At 38.1% G+C, this 15733-nt stretch overlaps 1 long non-coding RNA gene across 1 annotated transcript; it reads left to right on the top strand.

Moving 5' to 3' along the window:
• The first annotated feature begins 516 nt into the window (after positions 1–516).
• Positions 517–4522, top strand: LOC122468423. Its single transcript, XR_006293235.1, has 2 exons — positions 517–606; positions 4203–4522. It is a non-coding gene; the product is annotated as an uncharacterized LOC122468423 (long non-coding RNA).
• Positions 4523–15733: the final 11211 nt, after the last annotated feature.

The raw sequence follows: 15733 nt of genomic DNA, 5'->3' as shown, positions 1-15733 counted from the left end.
GTAACTGAGTTAAAGGAGTGGCTTGCACTGAAGAAAGAGAGAAAAGAAGATACGGGAATGTAATAAATGCAATAAATTTAGTTTTAGATACATTGAGTAATTTGTGCCTAAACTTTAGAAGATATGTGGTTGGGATATACAAGTGGGTGATAGCTGAAACCATAAGGTTTTGATATTATTCCAAAAAAAGTGTGTGGAGACTAACGCACAAGAACAGACCATGGTGAAAAACTACCCTTTGAATCATTGACAGAGGATGGGAAACCTACATTATTAGGGACTCCTAAAGAATCTTTAAAAATAAATAAATAAATAACAAATAACTAGGTAAATCATAATAAATACATCAAAAAGGAAGGGTCTCGAAAGAATAACGATTTTCTAAAGGAAAAGAAAAGTGTGAATTTGTTGGCTTAAGGCTACCATAGCAACGTACCATGAATTGAGTGGCTTCCTCAACAGAAAGCTATGGTGTCACAGTTCTGGAAGCTAGAAGTCTGAGATCAAGTGTCGGGAGAGCTGGTGAGTTCTATGAGGAAGAATCTCTGCCATGGTTCTCTCCTAGCTTCTTATGGTTTCTGGCAGTTCTTGGCATGGCATCCCTTGGTATGTAGAAAAATCACTCCAATCTCTGCCCTTATCTTCACGTGGTATCCCCCTTGTGTCCATATAAGTCTATGCCCATATCTCTTCCTTTTGTAAGGATGTCCCTCAGATTAAGGGCCAGTATGCCTCAACTTAACTAATTGTATCTGCAACACCACTATTCCTAGTAAGGTCACATTCTGAGGTAGTTGAGATTAGGTCTTCAACATATGAATTTTAGAGGGACATGAGTCAATCCATAATAGGATTTTAGAAAAGGAAGTTTTCAAAAAAATCATACCTCCAAAGTAGAGTGCAGATTAAAGGTGTGTATTAAACAGGCGCTTGGGTGGCTCAGTTGGTTGAGTACCTAACTCTTGATTTCGGCTCAGGTCATGATCCTAAAGTCATGGGATCGAGCCCCATGAGCCAGGAGCCTGCATAAGATTCTCTCTCTCTCTCCCTCTGCTCCTCTCCCTGTTCATGCTCATTCACTCTCAAAAAAAAAAAAAAACAAAAAAACAAAAAAACAAAAAAACTACCACCTAGATAAAGTGAATGTAAACTCCTCTTTAAAAAAGCACTTGGATATGAAGTGAAGGACAAATATAAAGTACCAGTTAGAAGAGGAAGCTCGTTCTCTTAATAAACACAGGAAAAGATGGATGTTTTGACGTGTGGCTTAATTTGGCCTACTATGAAGTTTCTTTTGATAAAGAACCTCAAGGAGGTTGACCTTGCCGGTCCAGAAGAATTCTATTTCTGCATGCAGATTGGGATAGTAGAATGAGACACAGATTGGAGTCCAAGATCTGCTGTGTGGTCCTGGACCTCAAGTCCCTAAGCTGTAACTTTGAGTGAATGTATTGACTTGTTTGGGACTCATTTATCTGACTCTAAATTGTAGACCATGGTCCAGCTCTACCAGAATGTTATGAAAATTAAATGATTATATTTGCCAAAAGTACCTTTTTTCAAATTATTATATGTTGGAGATATTTTAAATTTTTTTAATGTTTATTTATTCTTGAAAGAGAGAAGAGACAGCATGAGCTGGGGAGGGGCGGAATGAGAGAGGGACACAAAATCTGAAGTAGGCTCCAGGCTCTGTGCTCATGAGCTGTGAGATCATGACCTGAGCTGAAGTTGGACGCTTAACCCACTGAACCCCCAGGCGCTCCCGTATTGGATATATTTTTTTATATGACCAGCTTCATTGTATTCAAAGAATTATGTTCCTGCATTTCAAAATTACATGTGATAGCTCTACAGTATATATGGGCATTTAGAAAATGCAGAATTAGATCATTTCTGCTGCTAGAGCATAAGAAGGATTGTTAGAAACACATTCATTTATCTGAAATACTACGTCCTTTTCCTTAAAGTATTAATAGAGTATATTACTGTAAAAATATTTGTTGAATAATAGTGACTATAGCAACAGATCTTAAGAAACCTTTATGCACAACACTGGAAACACAGATCGTGCAGAACGAAGAAGGCAGTGAAAACGGAAACATTTTTGAATTTAATAAAATAGCACAATCTCGTTCTGAGCACATGGACACCAGACCTGGAGAAATATTAATAGCTATTGTAGTCACATTTGTAACTCAACAAAATGTAATTTTATATCCTTTCTTAAGTCAGAAAACTCCAATAAAAATGATTGATTAAATTAGATGCGTGTAAGTAATGAAAACGATGAACCACAAAAAATGGGAAACCACAATTGTGTTTCAATCACACAAGCCTTAGGTATTTATTTCCAAACCCTGAAAGCAGACACGCCGCTTAAAGATTAGTATTAAATTTTTGAACTTGTGCAGTTTCCCATCTTCAAATGCCTTATTTGTCCCAATACAGTGCATCGAAATGTGTCAAACTCACATTCTTTTTGTCTGCAGCACCAGACTGTCTCACAGGCTAGATAGAACAATGTAAAATGTATCCGAAGGTTTTATGTACCTAAACTAAATATCTGAGGACATATGCTATGTTGTGCAATCAGTGGCTTATGGTGTTATTGTGGGGTCCATATTGCAAGAAGAGTAATACCTAACCTATCACATTGCACTCCACAGCTTTCTGTGCCCAAAGTGCCTAATAGTGCGGGCACATGGCTTTGTTTGCCTGGCAAGCTGCGGCAGGTAACAAGCATCTCTTCCATTTATCACGTACGAAAGGGACAATTAAATATTGTTAATGCTATAGATAATCTCCCTACCCTCGTCATTCCAGCCAGGGGCAGAATTCTCCAGCTGAGTACACTGTGGTGTTTTCAATGAAAAACACCTTCATCCGGCATCATCCTTAGGTGGACATGTTAGTGGCAGACAGGTTTACACTTAAGAAAATCTGAAAGAAGAAGTTCCCCTCAATGCCTTAAATTTGGGGGATATATTTATATCTCTTCTCTTTTCCAAAACAGGTAGAAGCAGTTCTTCTCTCTTTTCCTGTTTTTAAAAATATTTATTTATTTTTGAGACAGAGAGGGGGAGCAGGGGAGGGACAGAGAGAGAAGGAGATACAGCATCCGAAGCAGGTTCCGCACTGTCAATGCAAAACTCGACCCGAGGTGGGGCTTGATCCCATGAACACTGAGACCTCGACCTGAGCTGAAGTCGGAGGCTCGACAGACTGAGCCACCCGTGTGCCCCTATTTTTCTTTTAAGTGCAAGTTACTAAATATTTATCTTTTGGAAAATGGAAAGAATATATTACTGATCTCTCCTCGAACATATGCTGAAATATAATATAATATAAAATATGTTGAATATACACATTAAATATGATATAATATTTAATATGATATATTAAATATATGATACAATGGGGGTGTGGTGACACTGTTCTTGTTGAAATATTCCCTCGTTGTTGCTACACTTGTCATCCACTCATTGTCCTCTAGGCATCTGAGGGTCCGAGAGATATAATTTTATCTATATTTATTCTCTGTTAAAGGACTTATCAAGACTAACACAATTATTGACATGCATTTAGGTCAACAAGTATTTATTCAATGGAGAGCATCATGGAAATACATTTAAAATTAAAACATAACTATATATCCTACACTTTAAGCACAGTGCCCCAAAGGAACCGGAAATATAAAAATCACAGAACACCCTGAGGACCATCGGTGTCTAGGGCTCAGCTAGAAGTTTCTATAGATCACACCTCAACTCTACACAACAGATCAACTTTGCTTTTGGCATCTGAGAAATATTTTCTCATTGTAACGAGCGGCGGACTTTTCCACAGTAAGAGAAATGGGGCAGCATATGGAGAGACAAAAAATGCTACTCCCTGCCATGAAACTCAGTTTTTGTCTCCATTGGAAAAGAGTGGAGTGTCACAAAACTACAGGTTTGTAAGAGGATTTGCACTGAATATCAAAGGAGAGATGAAAGAGACTCTGGCACTATCTATTACCCTACATCATTGCCCACTTTCTGGGTAGAAATAACACTTAGGTGTTCTGGGACAATTTTCCGACATGCTTTGCAGTTAGACTTGGTGACTAAGTTGTAGCTGGTAAAATATAAGTTCTTTCAGAATTATTTTAAAGGATAGTAGTGGCTTTCTTTTTCTCCTCCTCGTCTTTTTGCTCCCAGGATACGTATGCAATGCTTGAGGAATCGGCCATTGGTGGTGAGCCTTGAGAATGGAATCCCACTCCATCCCGCAGACCCTCTCAACAGCAAAGCAACAGGAGAGAAAGTCTTGGTTCCTGACTCTGCGCACAGTGGAGCTGCCATTTCAGTTTGATCACCTCCCCACCTAGAGATGGCATCACCAGATGTATCCCCAGAGAACTCTGTGTATCTATCTCATCGCATCCCTTCAACTTTTCCAAGCCTAACTTAGGAGTTCCTTTTTAGTGATCTCTACTGTGGGAAATGGAAATACTCACCTCCCAACGTTTGCAGTCTGACATTGGCTTATTATTCCAAGTAACTAGGATCAGATTGGCCTAATCCTATCTCTTTCGTTTCACATATTCTCGTCCCCTTCCTCATCGTTTTGTCTGGTTGTTGTCATTTTCTAGCATCTTAACTGTTCTCTTGATTTCCAGTTCCATCTCCTGTGTACAAGGAAGGAACATGATCCATGTCAGATACTTCCCTAAAACTTCAGTTTCAACAGGCATTTGGGGACAGGGTTCTACTCCCACAGTGGGAAGAAGCAATTTGTGACCTTAAAGAGCATGTGAAGTCCAATATTGCCGTTCCCTAATTCCTTTGCCAATATATAACTTTGCTTCTGGTTATAATACGGCTAATTAATACTGTCATGTTAAATACTTTTTTCTTTTTCAAATAAACATGATGTAGCTTGTAGTCTAGCTGGGTTCAAAAGATTGGCAAAACAAAGAGTCAAGAAGCAATCACAGCTCCAAAGTCCCCAGAAAGCCAGGATCCAATGGGATACTACTGTGCAGCATGGGCCTTGCCTCCTATGAGCCAAATAGGAGGTAGAGGTTTCGCCAATCTTCTCTAATTTTATTTATTTAAGTTTTTTAATGTTTACTTATTTTTGAGAGAGAGAGAGAAAGAGAGAGAGAGAGACAATGAGCAGGGGAGGGGTGGAGAGAGAGAAAGACACAAAATCTGAAGCAGGCTCCAGGCTCTAAGCTGTCAGCACAGAGCCCGACGTGGGGCTGGAATTCACGAACCACGAGATCATGACCTGAGCTGAAAGACGCCCAACAGACTGAGCCACCCAGGTGGCCCAAATCTTCTCTAATTTTAAATAATTCCCTCTTACATTGGACCAACGTGACATAAGTGTCCTCACCCACTCAAATACCATCTCTTTATGAAGATTTTCATGAACATTTCAGTGCACAGTCTCATTAATTATTCTGTACCACCCCTATGACATTTAAACCTATTAGCATCTTGCATTGTTTCAAAATATTATATGTGCAATCGTTCTTATTACTTCTGTTTTTCTATTTCAGTTGCAATAGTTATACATTTTGCCAATCTCATTGTCCCAATTAGATTAATGTTAACCTGCATACCCAAGCAAAATTGATCTACCTAGTGCTTCATAATGATACCTTGTATAATTTGACTTCCAGAAATATTATTTTAAATATTCTGTTTGAAAATTTTTTCTCTCTCTCTTCTCATTTCATATGAATAGTGTTCATCCTTTAAAAGCCAGTGACTTTGAAGGAGTCACTAATTCTACAAGAGTATCTGACCTTGAGTATGCTAGTTGTCAGAAAAAAAAAAAAGAACAATAATTTGTTTGGAAGCTTCCTTCCTTCCTATATCTATAAATATACCTTATATGTTTTTGTCTATCATCTTATTATGTCTCCCTGAATCTATTTTCATATCTGGCCATATATCACACACTTGCACATGGTAAGAAAATTATTTTCCATTGAGATATCACTTCACACCTACTTAGGATTACTATAATAAGAAAGACAGGCAATATAACAGGTGTTGGCAAGGATGTGGAAAAATTGGAACCCTCCTACAGTGCTGAGAGGAATATAAAACACCGAAGTTACTTTGTAAAACATTTCTTCAAAAAATTAACGAGTTGCCATATGATCCATCCATTCTAATCTTAGATGTATACCCAAGATGACTTTAAAAATACGTACACAAATTTATACACAGATGTTCATACCAACGTTATTCCTAATGTGTCCCCAAATGGAAGCAAGCTTAAGTCTACCAACTAATTAATGCATAAACAAAAATATGACATATCCACAGAATAAAATACTATGCAGCAGTAAAAAGGAAATTTTCGTGCCAATTCATGCTACAGCATGGTTAAACCTTAAAAACATTATACTAAGTGAGAGAAGCCATACACAAAGAGCCATATATTTTATTATTCCATTTATATGAAATACTAAGAATAGCCGAGTCAACAGAGGGAAGTAGATTAGTCATTACAGGGGCTAAGAGGAGGGAAGCATGGTAGTAACTACAATACAGTTTCTTTTTGAGTGACAAAAAATGTTCCGGGACTAGAGAGTGGTAATGGTTGCCTAACTTTTTGAACTTCCTAAAAACCACCGAACTGCACATTTTAAAAGGGTGTATTTTAGAGAAATGGGACTGTATCTCAGTAAATATGAATTATGATTATGGGCAAACATTTGTTGTTTGACTTATTAGTAATTAATTCTATTTCCATAGTAGATATTCAAAATATTATCACTATCAATTGATAAATGGTTAAATAGATAATTGGCTGAATTAAAAGTGATGAAAAAACCAATGCTTATCTTTTTTGTTTATTATTTTTGCCAGCCTCCTATCTGGAATACACTTTCTTAACAAATAACACCAAGTGTAAGTGCATTAGTATTTTTGTGACTGTCAAAAATTGTCGTGCTTGCTTAAGGAGACATAAAGAATGTAAATGAATCCTGCCCCTGAAAGTGTGAGCTCTTAGTGTTTGATCTCAATTTCTCAGAGACATTCTCTGTAGTTGTAGTTAGAATCTTGGCCATGTGGCAGCCTTTAAAACCACACGGATTCAATCAATGAGTTCATGGATGTTTAACGACAGGAACCTGTAAATAAAGGCAACTGAAGTTATCAGTTTAGTGATGGGTAAGTCTTGGGTAAGCAGTTGCATGGGTAAGCAGTTGAAAGTCTTCTGCAGTCAGCCTTGCAGAGCAATCCCTGGTGAAATGGTAGAATTTCGTCATCCACCCCCTTTATCCAGTTCCGAGTCCCCGAAAGTCAGATACAATGTCTGTGTTTGCTTCACTTCAGTTATTCACAAGAAGTATCTGTGCAAAAATATTTGCAAAAGATGACTCAAAATTAAAACAACATAAGTTGTTTTATGAGTGGCTCAGTCAGTTAAGCTTCTGACTCTTAATTTCGGCCGCAGGTCGTGATCTCATGGTTCATGAGATCGATCCCCACATCAGGGCCATGCACTGACAGCATGAGGAGCCTGCCTCGAATTCTCTCTCTCCCTTTGTCTCTCTGCCCCTCCCCCACTCTCTCTTCTGGCTCTCAAAATAAATAAATACACATCAACAAACATAAACAACATAAGCAAAAGCAAAATAGGAGGCCTGACTATGGCAAGAGACACTGTTTTGAATACCAAAACATAAAAACTGTGGGAGGATTTCACTCTTTGCTGCACGAGTGCCACAGAGCATTCAGATAGGAAGACACGAAGATACCTGAATCCTTTTTAGGACTTCAATAAGCTGAATCATCTACAGAAGCGAGTAACAATGCTGCCAAGTGCTGTGGTTCTTTCCATTAAAGGCTTTTTTAATTTGCTCCTGACAGGTAGCTGAAGTATATTTTAAATTAGTGTGTTATTTTTTTTTCTTTCTACTTTGTTGGTAGAGATTTCATATCCTTTCACTCATATAAATTTTTATTGAACACACAAAAGCATTGCAGGGAAATGAGCAAACTGCATAAATGATAGTCATTTATTGAGATGGCCAAACTTCCTTAGCCAAGCACTTCTCTGTCGTGTGGTTTAATTTAGTATGGTTTAATTTGGTATTGAGAAACAAAGCTGACCTCGTGTTTGTGTTATAGAATTTGCATGAGTGCAATTAAGTATAAATAGCGTTAGCCTAGAATTATAATATCACAGCTTTTCAAAGAATATATGGGAAAAAATAACTATTTTTGGTTTTAAGAGATGTTCCAAAGAGATGTGATGAAAAAAAATGACATCTAGAACAGGCTATTAAATGAACCTTTTAAGGAACAATTAGGCCTTTGTCCCTTTCGATTTCTTCCTTATCAATTTTAACTATCATTAATTGAATTTTTATTCAGCATGCTGAGTAGAAAACATCCCTAAAATAAAATATTTTGTAGAGACATCACTTTTTCAATCTTTCCTGATACAAATGAGAAATAGAAAGGCATTACGTACTGAATCTTTGCTGGTGATTATAATATTTATCAGGGAAGTAGGTAAATGATAAAAATAAAGAGTAATAAATATTTGTTTAGTCAGTCTATGCTTAAGTAAAGTCTTATCCAACAAAGATCAAAAGTCAATGGCTTAAAATCCTGGTTCTCCTTTTACACTGTATACGTTCATTGGAAAATTTATTTAATCTTTAGGAACCTTGATATCTTCATCTTGAAAGAAAAAACTAATTTCTGGGGATCATGGAACCAGTGTTGGAGAATTAAGGCAAAAAAGGAAATAATTGAGTCTAGTGCCTGCTATATAACAGTATGCAAATCCTCCTTTCCACTCCTCTGTTCCTCCTTTCTCCTTTCCTTTCTTCCTTCCTCCCTCCCCTCCTTCCTTGCTTCCGTCTTATACCTCCCTTATGCCACTTATTTATTTTACTAGCTGGTGGAACCATTTTGTCACCTCATTAGGCCCTAGTCACCCATAGTTTTGGCCATCTCATTTTCCATTATATTAATGTGACAAGCACACATTTTACCAGATTATTTTTTATAAAAGATGTAATTTATTATAGTTTTTATTGTAGGTTAATTGGCTATTTAATTCAGGTTGTCCATCATTTCTTAGAAGTCACAGAGTATTCCTTCCAACACTTCAGTGAGATATGTAACCAATGGAATTTTTTTCAATTGAGTATTAAATTTAGCAATGAAATGCAATACTTTTCTAGATATCTATTAATATGGATTTTGTAAGATCTCTGTTGTGTTATGTACTTAATATACATTTTTCTTCACCTGTCAAAAATTCTGTAGGTTTTTGGAAAAAGAGCCTTGAATGCACTGTGGATTCATTCCACTGGTTGCTTGATCCTTATAAAAGCACGTGAAGTCATTACCATCATGGTAGTGGTTCAACAGAAAAGTTAACAAACTTTATTGTTGTTAACGAATGATTGATAGCTTACTCGTTATCATATAACAGAAAATGGATGATTGAATGTAAAAAGGTCCGCCATGACTACTTAAACGCTACTGAACTGTCTATATTGACAACTCCCTTTTATTCACACATTGGTTTCATTTAGTTAAATGTAGTCTTGAAAATTATCATTTAGAAACTTCAAGACTCTTGGCTGCTGGTAACTTTGTGCACAATTCATTTTCACAATTCGTGATTCTGGGAAAGTTCCTCCAAGTCTAAGTGAGAGAGAGGATCTGTTTATCAAAGTTGGAGGGGAGGAGGCGTCTCTTTCAGGTGGTTTCCTTCTTCAAAAACACATAGGCTTTTTGCCAACAAGATTTTTTTGTTTTTGTTTTTGTGTTTGAGTTAAGATATTACTGCAGAATCCCTGATAAAAATGCTTTATTCATTTTACAACAGGAGGACCAGGACAAGATAGTCAGATTGAACCCTGTGTTTTTGTTTTACAAGTGTATGTTCCCATACTTTTGTGCAGAGATCAAGAAAAATACTTCAAGACATTCTAACCAACAGCCAGAAGTTCTCAGATTTGGAGAGTCTTGTTTTGCTTTCAATTTGCATTTAGAGTGTATCACCATCTAGCTGGGAAGTAGTAGCCTCTCTTCAGTAACAGGGATAGGAAAACTGTTTATATGTCTGAAATTGTTACATGTTGGTATTATTGTGTCTGTTGGGGATCTGGAAAGAAGTACGTTTAAGAAATTGATTCAATTTTGCGTGTGCTTGAATTTAATGAAAGCTAAATTGTACAGAATGATTCTTGACACTTTAATTCGAGGCTAATTTCAGGTCACTGAAGTGCTTTGCTTACATCAGGGCATCACGGATGGAATGATATGTTTTAATGTTGTGAATACAGTTAGTTTGTTTTTCACACTAGATAAAAGGTTTCTTTCCATCTCTACCAAGGATGGAGGGACAGGAATCCAGTTGTTTAGGAAATAATACATTTGGTGACCACCTGCTCTGTGCATAGAACGGCATGATGGCTTGGCTTGTATAAAATGAGTGACTCTCGGGGCGCCTGGGTTTCTCAGTCATTGAGCGTCTGACTTCGGCTCAGGTCATGATCTCATGGTTCGTGGGTTCGAGCCCCCCGGTCGGGCTCTGTGCTGACAGCTCAGAGCCTTCAGCCTGCTTCAGATTCCGTCTCTGGATCTCTCTGTCCCTCATCTGCTTGTGCTCTGTCTCTAAAATAAACAGTAAAAAACAAAACAAAACAAAAAAAATTAAATGAATGACTCTCCTCTTTTCCCTGTGTAGATTAAGGGCAGATCAGGAAAGAACATATTAATGCAGACAATTAAAGGGCAAAAGCAATATGATTTCCTAATTACTATAAGGATGTAAAACAAAGGAGAAAAGGTACATCAGTGAAGGTTAACCTAAATCTTAAATTCCAGAAGAAGCCATAACCATGTCATTAAGTTGAACTACTTACAGTTGTTCACATGCTTTGAATTTTTTATCTTAAATCCTTTGCCCAGAATGATCTTCTCTATATCCTATTAGCTTGTTACTTGAAGCATTTTGAAGATTTTTAGAATAGCTCGATGTCATACTTCTTTTAGTCTTTCCACACTACCCACAAGCAGAATTAAATGTTTGTGTCATTGTGTCCCATCAGGACCTAGTGTATACCTCTATCATGTAACTATCCAAATACTTGTCTATCTCCCCATCTTGGCCTTAATCTTCTAAAAGGCAAAGTTTTGTCTGTGTATTCTGGATCCCCACATCTAGGACATGCTCCCGAATTTTAGTCCTTTACCCTATTTTTACTGTTGTATCTAGACAGGAATTGTCTTCTCTACACTCTCTCTTTGAGTGAATCTAATCTGTTCTATGACTTTCAGCTGCAGCCCAAGATTAGTTCTACATCTGACTCAAGTTTGATTGCCTCCTCAGAGGTTTGACTTATACTCAACTCTCTACCCAACATCTCTGCTTAAGTATCTCTCTCTCCTTTTATTCACTGAATCTCAGCTGCACTGGACTCTTTCGTGTATTCAACACTGTGCCTCTTACCCACCTCACTACTTATGCATAATGCCGGTCTATCAGAAAAATCTAAATTTGAATTCCTAGGCATAGCTAGATCCTTCCCTTCATTCAGCTGTCAGCTTAATTTTGGTTCTCTAAGGATGTTACTGGTCTGCCCAATGGGTACTAGAATGCACTTTCACACAGCTGTTTTCTTACAGAGCATTGTGTTTGTCTCCTTCTTAGTACTTAAAAATCTCATTAATTTGTATTCATTTCTGCCTTTATTACATAATGTTTATTCCCCCCATTATAATTTAAGAACCATGAAGAGGATAATTATCTCACCACTATGTACCAAGCATGTAGCACAGAGCCAAGCAAATAGGCACCCTATCAATATTTGTTAAAAAGATGAATGCATAGATTGAAAAGTAGTCAAGAGAAATGTCGTAATCCAAAGAACAGAGGGAGAATAAACAGAATAAACATGTTATAATGAGAATTCTGTGAAAGCAACTACATTTCATTTTTAATCATTGTATCTCTTTGTCTAGGGGCATTTTGACATGTGTGTATTCAATGTTTGTCGAATAAACGAGAGAATTTGGAAGGCATTGCTTAATTTTGAATGACAGCATAAATGTCGGACTCCACTTCTAAGGTAAATAAAAATTAAACTATTTTTCTCTTCCATGTGCATTATGCATAGGGACACTATTTTCTACAAAAACTCTGCCAAGTATATTCACTTTCATAGTCAATAAATAAAAGAAGTAAAAACAGGGTTTTTTTTTGGGGGGGTCACTGTATAAGATAATGTAATCAAGATAACGAAGAAGTCTGAAATAATTTAAAAATCAAGTAATACTGTAAAATGTTTACTAACCACCAGAATGGCTTTCAGAAAGGAGAAAAAAAACGTACTCATATTCTAAACTTTGATCTATATGTTACAAAAGCAAAACTCAAGAATTTCAACAACTTAAAGTATACGTTCGGTGATACAGAACTTCTATAAAGATTGGTTTTCTGTCATTTCATACAATATTTATCCAACCATAAAACTTTATTACAACAGTTTTGGCATGTATTTCTTCTCAAAATCTGTGCTTTAGGCCAGCTTCCCCTATCTCACTTATGTATCCTTCCACTCTCTACATGAGATGATGGAAAGACTCCTAAATTGACCGCTGTCTTTTGGAAAATTCACAACGGAGAAGGGAAAGGAGTAAAGAGCATAAGGAGAAGCAAAGTAATCTATCGTTTGGGTTTTAACTTTCAAAGGATTGACAACCCTCAATCTGATTCTATTTTAGGAGGAATGAGGGGAATACATTTTATACAATTAAATGTCCTTTTAATTCTGTAAGTTTCATAAAAATAATATAAGTAGATTTAGAAAAAAAATAATTTAGAATCATGATTTAAGTTATAACCTTTCAAAGCAAAGTCAGTTTAATCCTAATTAAGCTGCATATATCTTAGCATAAGGTGTCATGAGGAGTGAAATCCTGAGTGAGGATGTCGCGAAGTAGGTAATTTCTTCTAACATTTCCCAAAAAGCAAGGGTACTGTGTTGGTTTTCATATGTTGAATGATATTTGTGTGCCATGGAAGACGCTCAGAAAAATATCTTGTAGAGCCCCCAAGACTCCTGAGACCACCTGGCAATGATTCACTTTTGACCTTGGTTACAGATGCAATTCATAAAAAGTGATTTTGCCTGTTGTTAACACAAGTACTCAAACGTTTCTTTTGTGAAACAAAAATTGTATAATAAGGGAGGTCTTTTCAAATATTTTTTTTCACGTTTTATTTATTTTTGAGAGACAGAGACAGAGTGTGAGCTGGAGGGTCAAGTGAGAGGGAGGCACAGAATCTGAAACAGGCTCTGAGCTGTCAGATTCTGTGATTGTGGGACTCGAACTCACAAACCACGAGATCATGATCTGAGCCAAGTTTGATGCTTAACCGACTGAGCCACCCAGGTGCCCCAGTAAGGGACGATTTATGATTATAGAGGGTGAATTTATTATGGTAAATTGTTTCAGAGGATCCTGTGTTAAGGGCCTGGGCCTGTTGTTTCCTTTTATTTTTATTTATTTATTTTTTTAATTTTTTTTTTCACGTTTATTTATTTTTGGGACAGAGAGAGACAGAGCATGAACGGGCGAGGGGCAGAGAGAGAGGGAGACACAGAATCGGAAACAGGCTCCAGGCTCTGAGCCATCAGCCCAGAGCCCGACGCGGGGCTCGAACTCACGGACCCCGAGATCGTGACCTGGCTGAAGCCGGACGCTTAACCGACTGCGCCACCCAGGCGCCCCTGTTTCCTTTTAAATAAAAGGTTCTTTCCTAGGGGTGACTGGGTGGAGCCTGGACCCTGGAGCCTGCTGGGGATTGTGTGTCCCCCTCTCTCTCTGCCCCCTCCCATGCTAGCACCCTGTCTAGCTCTCCCTCAAAAATAAATAAACGTTAAAAAAAAATTCTTCCCTAAATGATTCAAAACCTGTAGTTTGTAAAATGTAAAGAGGATAGCATGATTTTGTTATAACAGAATACTTTAAACTTAAGCACAACAATTATGTTTCAATTAAGATTGTCATCGGACTTTAAAGACACAATTTGAAGGGCTGAAAGTAAACTGTATTCGAGTTTTCACTCTTCTGTCGAAGGCTTGGATTCTCTGGAGCAGAGTTTCGCAGCCTTGGCCCTACTGACATCTTGGATGCAGCTAAGGGCAGAGGGGGACACTGACCTGTACATTTTAGGGTATTTGGTAGAATCTTTGGCTGCCCCTAGACAACCAATACGACACTGCACTGCCAATATGACAGCCGAAATGTTTGCAAGATGGCGGTGCCTGGGTGGCTCAGTGGGTTAAGTGTTTGACTCCTGAATTCAACTCAGGTCATGATCTCAGGATCCTGATACTGAGCCCCATGTTGGGCTCTGCTCTGATAACATGTAGCCTACTTGGGATATTCTCTCTCCTTCTCCTCTGCTTTCTCTCTCTCTCTCTGTCAAAATAAATAAATAAATATTAAAAACAATATTTTTTCAAGATAGTCCCAAATGTCCTAGGGGAGAAATTCCTCAGGTTGACAAGCACCGTTTTTGAAAAACTTCCTGAGCAACCCAACTAACCACTTAAAAGCATAGGCCTTCAGGCCCTCCCTCTTGCAAACTTTGTGGAAATGGCACAAGCTTTCTTTCTCTCTCTCTCTTTTTTAATTCTTTTAAATATTTATTTATTTTTGAGAGACAGAGAGAGAGACAGAGCACAAGTGGAGGAGGGGCAGAGAGAAAAGGAGACACAGAATCTGAACACAGCACAGAGCCAGACGCGGGTCTCGAACCCAGGAACTGTGAGATCATGACCTAAGCTGAAGTTGAACGGTTAAGCACGTGAGCCACCCAGGCGCCCCAACAGCATAGGCTTTCTTACCGGTGCCGGGGTGGCTTCCCGTTCTGGAAGCCCCTAATGAAATGGGTGGCTTTGTCTAAAGTAACTAAGCTGAGCGACTCCATCCAGGAACTCACTACCAAGCGGTGACCAACCTTCTTTTCTACAAAAATCATGGGACTCAAGTCAGGAAAAATTTATCATTTACTCCCTCCACCCCTAAGGTAAATGAGGCAACAGTGTTTTCTTTATTTAATCTGTGTTTTCCGTTAACAGACATGCAATTAAAGAACTAAATGTGTTCTTGTTGATTCACAAACTGGCCCGCATACAAAGAGATCAGAGAGAGGCCCAATAACAAGGCAAGTCACTCCAGCTTGATAGATCGCAGGTTAATAAGCAAGGGAATTTACTCTCGAGGCTTACCTTGAGTGGCACCAGAGGAGTAGATTTCCACAGCCATCTGGAAGAATCTTCAAAGTTTGTATAGAGACCTTAAGTGGTTTCTATCACATACACTATCCATATAGTCTCAACAACACCTTACTTTCTCAAGGGTGTGTCCCTGAAAATGGTTCACAGTTCCTGGGAAAGGCAAGCAGAATCCACATTTCAAGGGCAGGGGAGCAGGTGGGGAACTTCTGATGGCCTGGGCCCAGCTGGAGGGTCAACTAGAGATCACATCTTCTTGATGACCTCCTCCAACAGCTCTTCGTTTCATATTTGAAGCTAGGAGCTCAATCCCTATTAAGGACCCTTATTTGCTAACAAACCATGCTTGTTTACATTTTACATCTATTTAAATTTTTTTAATGTTTATTTCTGAGACAGTGAGAGACAGAGCATGAGTGGGGGAAGGGCAGAGAGAGAGGGAGA

Source organism: Prionailurus bengalensis, chromosome B1 (genome assembly GCF_016509475.1).
Source record: "Prionailurus bengalensis isolate Pbe53 chromosome B1, Fcat_Pben_1.1_paternal_pri, whole genome shotgun sequence".
NCBI classification, from domain to species: Eukaryota; Metazoa; Chordata; class Mammalia; order Carnivora; family Felidae; genus Prionailurus; species Prionailurus bengalensis.
This window is presented reverse-complemented; position numbering and strand designations above follow the sequence as displayed.